Genomic DNA, 13,680 nt, shown 5'->3' with positions numbered 1-13,680 from the left:
CACCAACTCTACTGCCTGTATGCTCACCATCCCACTAACCTCCCTCTCATTTACACACATGTATTCTGTCTTGGTGTTCCTACTGATCTTCATTCCTCTCCTCTCTAGAGCAGATCTCCACCTCTCCAGGGTCTCCTTGACCTGCTCCCTAGTCTCGCTACAGATCACAATATCATCACCAAACATCATAGTCCACGGGGACTCCTGTCTAATCTCGTCTGTCAACCTGTCCATCACCATTGCAAATAAGAAAGGGCTCAGAGCCGATCCCTGATGTAATCCCACCTCCACCTTGACCGTCACTCCTACTGCAGACCTCATCACCGTCACACTTCCCTCGTACATATCCTGTACAACTCTTACGTACTTCTCTGCCACTCCTGACTTCCTCATACAATACCACAAATCCTCTCGAGGCACCCTGTTATATGGTTTCTGCAGGTCCACAAAGACATAATGCAACTCCTTCTGGACTTTTCTATTTTTTCTTTTGCTTATAAATTAGTCATTAAATTTAAGGTAATTATTAATTAAATATTGCCTAAATTAACATCTGATAAAATATATTGTAATTTGTATTGATTGTGATTGTTATCTGAGCAGTGACATTCATGTCTCTGGTGACTGTTCCTTTAAAGTCAGTAAATGGATTGGGAGAGCATGGCGGGGTCATGAGGTCGTTGGAAGAGGTGTGTGGCACTCTCGATATCCCTACAAAAGGACGAAGGTCCATGTCTTTAGAGTACTGGTGCTTCCTGTCTTGCTATATGGCTGCAAGACATGGACATTCTCCAGTGACCTGAGATGAAGACTGGACTCCTGGTTTGATTTTGTGTTGCTCACGGAGTCCCGAATGAGGCACATTACCTGCATTATGAGGGAGCGTCAGTTACGGGACTACGGCCATGTGGCGTGACTCCCTGAGGTTGATCCGGCTCATTGTTGAGGACCTGAGTGGCTGGACCAGACCAAGGGGACGCCCATGTAACATCCGGCTGTGACAGATGGTCATTTCTGGAGGGTGGGACTGGACCACGTGTCTGCTAACTGGGATCCTGAGCTGTTTCGTCGTGTGGTGGGTACAGCAACGGCCCGTACCAGTGCATGTACCCCATCCTTACCTGGGGTTTGTTATCTATATTTTTCTATTAAAAACTTCTATTTATTATCTGAATAACTACATTTAATAGTTTTTGGTTGTCAGTTCACTGGATTATATTAGAACACTCTAGACGAGAACAGGCCATTCAGCCCAACAAAGCTCACCAGTCCTCTCCACTTATTTCTTCCAAAAAAACTTCAAGTCGAGTTTTGAAAGTCCCTAACGTCTTACTGTCTACCACACTACTTGGTAGCTTATTCCAAGTGTCTATCATTCTTTAGGTAAAGAAAAACTTCCTAATGTTTGTGAGAAATTTACCCTTCACAAGTTTCCAACTGTGTCCCCGTGTTCTTGATGAACTCATTTTAAAATACAAGTCTCGATCCACTGTACTAATTCCCTTCATAATTTTAAACACTTCAATCATGTCACCTTTTAATCTTCTTTTGCTTAAACTGTAAATGCTCAGCTCTTTTAATAATAGGATTTAGAAATTTAATTATAGGAATACAAGGTTAAATATCCATAGTCAGAAATTCCAAAATCCAAAACTTTTTGAGTGCAGATACAACACAATCTAACTTCCCTCAAATCCGTTGAGTGGCTGCGGATTCCAAACAGACTTATTTATCCTGAACCAGGAGGAGTGGGTTGTCCTCCATGAAACACCATGAAGCTAGGACACATGATCGACTACATGATCGACCCCTGTGAAGCAGTGAGGGCCATGAAGCACCATCACTCAATCGTTTACCTGGGAAGGGGAACGTCCCCCATGAAGTTCCATGGCATTGGATAAATGCGCAGGATCCACTGGTGCTAATGGTGGAGGAGAGAATGAAGACAGAGCTGACGGCCAGTATGAACAACAGTGCCCATCCAGTCTCTGACACTCTAGCACTGAGGACTTTCAGCCAACACATGATAAGGCAGAAGTGTGATGCTAGCAGTTTTAATATATTTTGTGGAGTGAAACGATAACACCTACACATGCACTAATGTCACCGCTTACGTTCAAATTTCATTCTCGTTATTGTTGCAATACGAGTACAGTCAGTTGATCCAATCACATTCCGAAAACTAGACATGGCTGCAAAGTTTTTTTGTGCGTTGGCAAAAACACGTTATGTTTAATGCATGTACACCCACACCATTGTCATGCATGCGTGTCAGAGGATCTCCTCAGGGTTTCGATCGAAGTATGTGTTAACCTACCACGGTCAGAGGGGGCGCTGCCACTAACATTCTCTTCTCCTTCTCTCCATGCAGCTCTGAGAAACTGCCCAGTGAGGGCACTTAGCCCCGCCCCTTCCGGTTCAGGCAATATAACAAACCCGGTTGCCCGGAATGAGGCGTCTTTTACAATCAGAGCGACCTGCCGGATGGACCTCCAGTAAATGACCCTCAGTTCTGCGGCAATGAGCCAAATACTGTACTTGTACAAACGCCAAGAGCTGTGTTTCTATTGGACTTCATTCAATTAAACGGGACGACCCAGTTGGTCTCCCAACTTTTCATTCTTTCCGCACCCTGTCACTCCTGCTACACCATAGCACCTCGCCAGTCGGTTAACGGCTTTCAGCACAGCGGGCATGATGGAGTGAAGCTTGGCTGAAATATTTCTAACCTGTCGGCCAGTTCCCTGAGAAGTGACAACAGGTAGCCGATACAAACTGACGAATGAACAAAAAAAAGTTCTTCAGTGCAAATACGCAAAAGTGGTCACCATAAAAGGGAACTGAAATAGAGTCTCTGCGTCAAATTCAACACTTTTAAGGTTAAATATGTTCACCAAGTGAACGCACCTTCTAATAATGGCTCATTGATTTGAGTTATTATTCACGTGAGTCATCATTTAGCTGGTTTGGCTGCATTTCCCTAATCGATCAAGTTGGCCCCAAGATACCTCATTACGTATATCGAAATATTCCAAAATCCAAAATGCTTCTGGGTTCAGGCAATTTGGATTGGGAATACTCGACATGTATTAACATTTTGATTTATCAGTGAATCTATTTACTGCAGTGGGCTGGCACCCTGCCAGGGGATTTGTTGCTGCCTTGCGCCCTGTGCTGGCTGGGATTGGCTCCAGCAGACCCCCGTGACCCTGTGTTAGGATATCGCGGGTTGGACAATGACTGACTGACTGACTGACTCAATTCATTTAAAGGTATAGGCAGCCCTACTTGTCTTTGAATAACCTTTTGGAAACTTTGTGAAGCCTTTTTGATTTTGAAGGGGAAAGATACAAACTAGACGTGCAAACACTGACACCACCAAGGACACGGATGGTTTCAAAGAATAAAAGTGACCAGGGGGTGGACGTTACATACAAAGCTAGGTTTGTTGCCAAGGAACCCGTCCAACTTTTGTCTGAGGTCAGAAAGCGAGAAAACAAAACAAACGTCAAAAATCCTTTTAAAAGTGTTTTTCTAAAAGATACCAGCCTTTCATCTGCCATACAGGCTACCGTCACACAGCATCCAATACTTTAAGAACAGCACATGAGGGCGACTAAAATTAACACAATATTGTGTCCAAGACTCACACATGACATTCAGTAATAATTTTACTGCATGGATAACAAATTCCTTGATGCTGATAGATTCACATTATCGACAAAAACCATAAATGGACCAGAAGTAACGCCAAGATAATGCTGTCGGGACTTAAAAAATTAAATATGTGGTCATAACAGATTGGTAACTTCATTGGTTGATTGATGTAATGACTTTTTGATTGATTGATTGATTAATTGATCTATGCTAAATGAATGAGGTCTTGTTACATATTCATTTTTTAACTACAAATATAAGCCAAAATTATCCTCTAAATATTATATTAATATCACCCCAAAATTAAACAAGATCATCAGGAGACAGTATCCATCCATCCATCCATTTTCTAACCCACTGAATCCGAATACAGGGACACGGGGGGTCTGCTGGAGCCAATCCCAGTCAACACAGGGCACAAGGCAGGAACCAATCCTGGGCAGGGTGCCAACCTACCGCAGTCAGGAGACAGTAAATATACATAAATTAAATCAAACTTCATGAAAAAACAGATTTCTGTGCAGATTACTCTTCTGAACACTGTTTTGAAAAATGTCTCCATCATGCATGCTGTAAAAGGCTAAATGAGGCTGGTGATAAGACGGCGTCTCGCTGTAACAAATGTCTGCTAAACTGGCTAAATGGCCATCACATTGGGATAGATAGATAGATAGATAGATAGATAGATATGAAAGGCACTATATGATAGATAGATAGATAGATATGAAAGGCGCTATATGATAGACAGATAGATAGATAGATAGATAGATATGAAAGGTGCTATATGATAGATAGATAGATAGATAGATATGAAAGGCACTATATGATAGATAGATAGATAGATAGATAGATAGATATGAAAGGCGCTATATGATAGATAGATAGATAGATAGATAGATTACATTGTAAGAAATATTCTTACGACCATCGTGGTCTAATGTTAAGTTCGTCTATAGAGTAGGTGTTTCTGAAGCTGGAGCTCTGCCTCCTTCAATTGCAGGATTAAATCTCTGTCAAGGTGGAAGGGGCACAACTTCTGAGTCTGAGGAGGAAATGACATCAGAGGTCTTCCAATCATTTGCCTCAAATCATGTGGATACACAGGGGAAAGGAGTCAATGGTCTTGTCGGCCCTACTCTCTGATCCTGTTTGTTCTTCCCTCATTAGATCCTTGAAGTTTCCCCTTAGATGTGCTACTCTAAAAACGTATCTATGCATACAGCAAGAAAACGAAATGAGCAAGGTGAAGATCTGGGGTACCACTGTAGTAAGCCCAGTTTAATGGCCTTGTTAGTTCAAGAAGTGAAAATCTAAATGAAAAGTAAACAAGAACCATTTAGGTCCAGGAGTGAGCTTTCCTAACAGAAAGAATTGTCTGCGGCAAAACGTTTAGACCAGAGGAGGAAGTTATGTCTGTAGTCATCTGGTTGTTGGTCTTCTGCTCTGTTAGCCAAAAAGTGGAAGGAGTTAATGACAGTGCCAGCTCTCTCTCAGGAGTGGTATTGTTTACCTCTCAGGACCCCTGAAGATGCCCCCTAAGTTCACATGTGTGTTTATAAAGATTGTTAACTGCACTTTGTGTGACTAGCCGAGTTTTGACAGTTTTGCTCCCTCTAGTGGGCATTTTTGGGACTTGGTGTGCTTTGAGACTCTCTAGGTCAGGGGTGCCCACACTTTTTCGGCTTGTGAGCTACTTTTAAAACGACCAGGTCAAAATGATCTACCTATATTAAAAATGTTATATATATATATATATATATATATATAGAGAGAGAGAGAGAGAGAGAGAGAGAAAGATGGAGATGAATGGTAATACATCTGCCCAGGGGGTGGCAGGGTGCACTGACGCTCTTTCTAAGTTCCCTGCAGATCTTTCCCAGGAAATCTCACCAGGAGCCACCGCCTTGACTCGAGACACCCCAGTTCCGGTCTTGGCCCCGATGACAACATCACTTCCCCCAGACTTCCTATAAAGCCTCACACATTTTCCCTGGAATTCAGTTCTGTTTTGGACTCTGTCTTGTAAACTTGACTAAAACTAAAAAGCTTTCACTTTTGCAGCCAGGATACTGAATTATACGGGTGGCTGCCCCTAACCTTGCCATGTCTCTTGTCCTTTCTTATCACAGTATATATATATATATATATATAAACTGCTCAAAAAAATTAAAGGAACACTTTGAAAACACATCAGATCTCAATGGGAAAAAGAAATCCTCCTGGATATCTATACTGATATAGACTGGGTAATGTGTTAGAAACGAAAGGATGCCACATCGTTTGATGGAAATGAAAATGATCAACCTACAGAGCCCTGAATTCAAAGACGCCCCAAAAATCAGAGTGAAAAATGATGTGGCAGGCTAGTCCATTTTGCCCAAATTGAATTGCAGCAACTCCAAATTGTACGCAGCACTTTGTATGGCCCCTGTGTTCTTGTATACATGCCTGACAACATCGGTGAATGCTTCTAATGAGATGACAGATGGTGTTGTGGGGGATCTCCTCCCAGATCTGGACCAGGGCATCACTGAGCTCCTGGACAGTCTGAGGTGCAACCTGGTGGCATTGGATGGACCAAAACATAATGTCCCAGAGGTGTTCTATTGGATTTAGGTCAGGAAAGTGTGGTGGCCAGTCAATGGTATCAATTCCTTCATCCTCCAGGAACTGCCTGCATACTCTCACCACATGAAGCCAGGAATTGTCGTGCACCAGGAGCCACTGTACCAGCATAGGGTCTGACAGTGGGTCCAAGGATTTCATCCTGATACCTAATGGCAGCCAAGGTGCCTTTGTCAAGCCTGTAGCGGTCTGTGTGACCCTCCATGGATATGCCTCCCAGACAATCATTAACCCACCACCAAACTGCTCATGCTGAATGATGTTACAGGCAGCATAATGTTCTCCATGGCTTCTCCAGACCCTTTCACTTCTGTCACGTGCTCAGGGTGAACCTGCTCTCATCTGTAAAAGCACAGGGCACCAGTGGTGCATCTGCCAATTCTGGTATTCTATGGCGAATGCCAATCGAGCTGCATGCTGCTGGGCAGTGAGCTCAGGGCCCATTAGAGGACATGGGGACCTTGGGTCACCCTCATGAAGTCTTTCTGGTTGTTTGGTCAGAGACATTCACACCAGTGGCCTGCTGGAGGTCATTTTGTAGGGCTCTGGCAGTGCTCATCCTGTTCCTCCTTGCCCAAAGGAGCAGATACTGGTCCTGCTGATGGGTTATGGACCTTCTATGGCCCTCTCCAGCTCTCCTAGAGTAACTGCTTGTCTCCTAGAATCTCCTCCATGCCCTTGAGACTGTGCAGGGAGACACAGCAAACCTTCTGGCAATGACACGTATTGATGTGCCATCCTGGAGAAGTTGGACTACCTGTGCAACCTCTGTAGGGTCCAGGTATCGCCTCATGCTACCAGTAGTGACACTGACTGTAGCCAAATGCAAAACTAGTGAAGAAACAGTCAGAAAAGATGAGGAGGGAAACATGTCAGTGGCCTCCACCTGTTAAACCATTCCTGTTTTGGGGGTCATCTCATTGTTGCCCCTCTAGTGCATCTGTTGTTCATTTCATTAACACCACAGCAGCTGAAACTGATTAACAACCCCTCTGCTACTTAACTGACCAGATTAATATCCCATAAGTTTCATTGACTTGATGCTATACTCTGATTAAGAAGTGTTCCTTTAATTCTTTTGAGCAGTATATATATATATACACTGAGTATCAGAGGTGGGTACTAACGAGTTACATTTACTCCATTATATTTACTTGAGTAACCTTTTTAAAAAAGCTGTACTTCTAAGAGTAGTTTTACTGCACCATACTTTTTACTTTTTCTTGAGTACATTTGTGAAGAAGAAACGCTACTCCTTACTGTGCTACATTGGGCAACACTCGAATTGTTACCTTTTTCCATTAGATAAAGTCTGACAGACGATTTTCAATCTGCTCCGTGTAGCGTATGCTGTCAAGTTGCGCACACGCCTTCCATTGCGTCTCCAGCTCTGACGCGAGGTTTTGGATGTTCCCCAAATCAAGGCGCTGCAGCTTTGAGGACAGATGTTGCATTTTTCGTTTGAAAGCATTAACTGAGCTAATCATATTGACCATATTGGTTTTCTCTTGTCCTTACAGCTGTAAATTAAGCTCATTCAACATGTTGGTCAGATCGGAAAAAAATGCCAAGTCTAGCGGCCATTGATTGTTATTAAGTTGCTTGTATTCTGCATGTTTAATGACAACGAGAAACTCCTTTTTCTCCGGCTTCGGCTCTCGAAATCTCAGCAGGAATTTCTCCCTAGCCATCTGTCTCAATGAAGGCATCTTTTATCATCTCTCCATCTTGGAAGGACTTCTTATGCTTAATGATCGAGTGACTCAGCCAGAACGATGCTTCAGTGTGTCTGCCTTTGCTTTTGAATTCAGCCGAGTGAAAAATGACGGCTGTCCGATTAACTGCAATTTGAGTTCCCTCTCCTTTCTGTTTCTCAGATCGCTTTTCGGAAGGAAGTCAGTTTCGTAGTTTTTATGAACAGTTTGAAAGAGCCTTTCCACATTTTCCTTCTTTGGAATAGCAATGATAGATTGACAGATCAGACAAATGCACTTCGATTGTGACATTGTGAGAAGAAAAATCCTCTTCCAATTCCACGTCCAGCCCATAACCAACAATTTGTTTTTAAATCCCTTCTTTAGTCGATATAAATTGGAAGGCTAACTAGATCACTTAGATAGCCGGAGTTTTTCATCGTGCAGGCGGGATGACCAGTGTGTTAGAAGAGAAGAGATCTCAGACTGGCCGCCCTGTATGTCAATCAAGTGACAAATGCCATAGGGAGGATATACAGTATGACAGACTAACATTTAAAATATGTTTTTGAATGCAACGCGATCTACCTGCACTACCTTTCCGATCTACCGTCGATCTCGATCGACGTATTGGGCACCCCTGCTCTAGGTCCTAACAACTACACCCTTCTAAAACACAGGCCTGCAGCTTTCCCCCTGTTAAGTCATGTGCATATTCTTTCACATTATAATATTTCTTTGGCTTCATTTGCAGTCCAGACACGTGAGCGTCAGTTTCCAGGCTCGCTCCTGAGGTCCACATGTTTGTGGCTCTCATCGTAAGCAGTTTCCTAATTGGACGCCCATCCCAGCCGCTAAACAGTTTGTTGGTCCCAGCTGTCAGCTTGCTATTTCGGGATTTCCCTGCACTGCGGTGTTTGCTGTCACTCCTGTCATTTCACAGGAGCTTTTCTGTAGTTGACTTCCATTTTTAGATTTGGAAACCTGTCTGCTTTTCAATTAAAATGTTTCTTTCTTTTTTTATATCCAGCAGCCAATTATCTATGAGCCGGCCGCATTGGAAAAGGACAAGGCAACAGCAGAGGAGCTTATTGTCCTTTCTCAGTCTCACTCTCTAACCAACCCATTTACATCGTGATGTAGCGCTGGCACCGGGTGCCACAATGGGCTCTCTTTTCTCTTTACTTGGCTCTGTTAGGTGGCTTGCTGTTCTTAAGACGACTGCTCTCTGTTGCCACACTAGATGGAATTCTGTTTTACGACATTTCTGACTTTGCCCACTTGCCATTTGGCCGACAATCATTAATTAGCACTACCACACACCAACATGAGCACGACCCGAACCAACATTTGTTAACATCGGGATGTGTTGCCGCTTAAAGGGATTAACAATTAAATCATCCAACGCCCCTCACTCATTTCACCACACTGTGACATAGCAGGTCTGTGGCACTTGCTTTTCAAATACAGTAATCCCTCGTTAATCGCCGGCCGCCCGGCCGCAATAACTGAATTTCCGCGAAGTAGGGACACCATATTTATTTAATCATTTAACGTGTATTTGAACGTTTTTAAACCCTCCCTGTACTGTTTACAACCCACCCTTTACTCTATTAATAACAGGGACCTACCTAACATTTCCTGGGGCACCTCTTCCACGGTTTCCGAAGGTATATCCGTAGTAGTAGTAGGAACTGGCTCTTTTTTGCGAGGCTGCAAAAACATTGTGATCGGCAGTTGCTGCCGCTGCTTCTTTTTCCGGTCGAAGAGCAGCTTGTAGGTGGAGCACGTCTGGGAGCCATTGCAGGGGGTGAAAATTGAAGCGAAGTTCAACACAAAGAAACCACAAAAAAATCACACACAGTACAGTGTAAAGTAAACCGCTCGGCGAAAGCTTGAAGCGAAATGGCCGCGACAGAGAGACGAGGGGAGATGCTGCGGGATCTGGGCATCAGTCAAAGCACCAATCACGGGCCCGATTAGAAAGCGGGAAACTGTGATTTGTCGTCTCCCTCCCATGTACCAATCACACGCACCTAGTCACCAAACTTGTTTTGTTGTTCTTAGACTAGGAAATACTATTACTATATTAAAAAACCCGCGAAGTCGTGAATCCGCGAAAAGTGAACCGCGAAGTAGCGAGGGATTACTGTAATAATAATAATAATGATAATAATAATTATTCTTTACATTTATATTACACTTTTCTCACTACTCAAAGCACTTTTCATAGGGAGTGGGGAGCCACTTCAACTGCCACTAATGTGTAGCTTTCACCTGGATGATGAGATGGCAGCCATTTCTGTGCCAGTACACTCACCACAGAAAGTCAGGACATCGACTTTATATCTCATCTGAAGGACAGCATCATTTTTAGAGCACAGTGTCCCCGTCACTACACTGGGGCATTGGGACGCTCATTCAGACCACAGGAAAGGTGCCCCCTGCTGGCCTCACAAACACTTCTTCCTGCAGGAACCCAAGCTTTTCCTGGTTGGTCTCCCTTTCAAGCACTGGCCAGGCCTGCACATGCTTAGCCTGAGGTGGATAACCTCTTCTGCAGTGCAGGTGGACATATATATGTCAAAATATGTGTTTTCAGGTGGGCAACAGATAGTGTGGTGGACTGATTCCCGAGGCAGATGTGGGTGTGGGTGATCCTGCGTGCATCTATGACCGACCCATTCCCTCACTGGAGCTGGAGCCATGATTGCCGCACCAGCGTCCCACAGGGTTTTTACAAGAGAACGGAGGAGCGAGAAACAGAAATGGAGAAAAAGAAAAATCAAATTGCGAGGGAGCGCAGTATCAGGTACCAGACAGCGAGAGAAGAGTAGAGGCTCTGATCAGTGCACTAGCGGTAGATCATCATTTCCCACTGATTTACTGGAGGAATGAATACGATGGTAGTGGAGTCCTCCTTAGGGATCCATAGGACACCAGGAAAGCATGATGGAAGGCAGTCTGTCAGACACCAATGGATGTAGCCAAGACAGGGGACAAAAGGGAGGACCACAGCTGCTGGTGTCCCCGCCGGCTGAACAATCCATTGGGGGAGCTGAAGGAGACAGGAGAGAAGAAGTTACTCTGGGCTCAGTTGAAGGAGAAAGATGAGTAAGGACCCGACGACAGAGTTTTTATTACGGTTTTATCTTCAGATTGTTTGACTTTTAACTCTCAGACTTTCAACTTTGAATTTCTGGATTATTTATTTATTCGCATATCTTTTGATGCCCTGCACTTTGGACACTTTGTTTAGTTTTTCAATGAAAGGACTTCAACACTTCGCGCCAATCCCTTGTTGACTGTGTGTGTCCTCATTTGCCCAGCTCATCCTCGGGTACGTTCAAGCAACCTGGAGTGGGGAGCCAACCCGTAACATCACACACAGGCAGCCACTACGTTAGGAGATAAACCAGAGTACCTGACTAATTTTGACCCCAAGAAGATGGTGAATGAGCCAGGACTGTCGATCAAACACCTTTGGTGTATATTGAACTACGTACAGTGGATTCAGAAAGTATTCAGATCCACTCATTTTCAGCAAACCTTATTATGTTGTTATAATAAGTTTATATGTTGTGAACTAAGCCCCAGACACAGACAGGCCGACATGTTATTAAGCACCACCACACGTTTATTTACAGCCATATTTACAATTAAAGTGCCAAACAGCCCCCAAGACTCCCCAAAGTCCAGGGCTCACACTGCCTCTTTGCTTCTTCAGGCTGCCTGCTCTCCTCTCCTCTCCTCTCCTTCTCTCCCAACTCCCGCCCCTTAATGGAGGGAGGTTGCCCCCTTTATAGCCACCCGGATGTGCTCCAGGTGTCCTCCAGTAACCTTCTGGCGACACGCCCCTGTGTGGCGGAAGCACCGGCTATGTACCCGGAAGCACTCTGGGTGTCCCCGATCCTCTTCCCCCCAGCACTTCCGGGTGTGGCAGAAGTGCTGAGGTCCAGGGCTCTCTAGGCATTAGGGTACCCCCTGGCGGTGACCACGGGCCCCTATACAATACAATACAATACAATACAATTTATTTTTGTGTAGCCCAAAATCACACAGGAAGTGGCGCAATGGGCTTTAACAGGCCCTGCCTCTTGACAGCCCCCCAGCCGTGACTCTCTGAGAAGACAAGGAAAAACTCCCAAAAAAACCTTGTAGGGAAAAATGGAAGAAACCTTAGGAAAGGCAGTTCAAAGAGAGACCCCTTTCCATGTAGGTTGGGCGTGCAGTGGGTGTCAAAAGAAGGGGGGTCAATACAATACAATACCGTATAGGGTTGAGCTTCCCAGCTCCCTACCCGTGGTCCCCAGAGCAACCAGGGCGGTCAACCAGGCGTGAGCCCTCCTCCAGTCCTCCTGGGAGTCCCGGCTGGGTAGCAGCCCCAGCCACTCGCCACAATGCTTAATATGTCACCGTGCTCTGTACAAAAAAAATATTTTATAAGTCTGCTTCTTCTCACATGTATAGCTAACACAAGGCCAGATTTAGCACACAGGGGCTCATCATTTAGAACTGCTAGGCAAGCATTAGAAGACAAGACAGGGACATCTACTAAAATCGGCATTGTACTATTTCTGTGTGTCAGAGTCAGCATGACATTGGATCTTCTTTTCCTTGTTTGGAATGGCATGATTTACCTAAGCAAGGGCCTGCACATGGAGAAAGAGTATAAAGCCTTGGAACATTGCCTGGCACACCTTTGAAGCTGACACACAGATGAGAGATAACATCATCCGATCCTGAAAATCCTTCCAGCGCAGTGACGAAAATGGCAGACTCTACACAAAGGTCTTGTCATGGCTTCCCGTCTGTTATGCCACATAAATCGTCATTAAAGAAAGCTAAGTTATTTTCTCTTATGTGATTTCTTACCGCCGTATCACTAAGGGAGGGGTATCACGTTTTAATATTACATCTACAGTAATCCCTCCTCGATCGCGGGTATGCTCCAGAACCCCCGCGAGACTAAAATCCCAAGTAGAAACCATATGTTTGTGTAGTTATTTTTATATATTTTAAGCCCTTATAAACTCTCCCACACTGTTAACATTATTAGAGCCCTCTAGACATGAAATAACACCCTTTAGTCAAAAGTTTAAACTGTCCTCCATGACAAGACAGAGATGACAGTTCTTTCTCACAATTAAAAGAATGCAAACAGATCTTCTTCTCTTCAGGGGCAGAGAATTTCAGAGGGAGAGAGAGCGCGCTCGCAAAGAAAAGCAAACAATCAAAAAATCAGTACGTGTGCTTTTAAGTTTGCCGCGGCATTTTTAGAGGAGCGTTAGTATCTTCTAAGCAAACAGCCTCTGTGCAAACGGCCCCTCTGCTCACATCTCCTCTGTCAGGCAGAGAACGCCAGAGAGAGAGCGAGATTAAAGCAACAATCAAAAAATCAATACGTGTGCTTTTGTGCTTTTAAATATGCCGAGCACCGCAATAAAGCGGCATTTTTTTAGAGGAGCCTCAGTATCTTTTAAGCAAACAGCACCTCTGCTCACAGCCCCTCCGTCAGGCGCAGAGAATGTCAGAGAGGGTGAGAGAGAGGCAGAGACAAGCAAACAATCGAGCACCGCGTGGGATGCATATCTTATAGCATTGAGGAGTTTTAGTTAATATGTAATACACGCTCTGATTGGGTAGCTTCTAAGCCATCCGCCAATAGCGTCCCTTGTATGAAATCAACAGGGCAAACAAACTG

At 44.4% G+C, this 13,680-nt stretch overlaps 1 protein-coding gene across 1 annotated transcript in view; it reads left to right on the top strand.

Moving 5' to 3' along the window:
- The window catches only part of LOC120515751 (adenylate cyclase type 2-like), a 623,137-nt gene that overhangs the window by 482,580 nt on the left and 126,877 nt on the right, over positions 1–13,680 (top strand). The gene's annotated exons all lie outside the window — the stretch shown is intronic.

The sequence above is a fragment of the Polypterus senegalus genome, chromosome 15, assembly GCF_016835505.1.
Source record: "Polypterus senegalus isolate Bchr_013 chromosome 15, ASM1683550v1, whole genome shotgun sequence".
Taxonomy (NCBI): domain Eukaryota; kingdom Metazoa; phylum Chordata; class Cladistia; order Polypteriformes; family Polypteridae; genus Polypterus; species Polypterus senegalus.
Note: the sequence above shows the minus strand (reverse complement) of the source record. Positions and strands in the feature narration are given on the sequence as shown.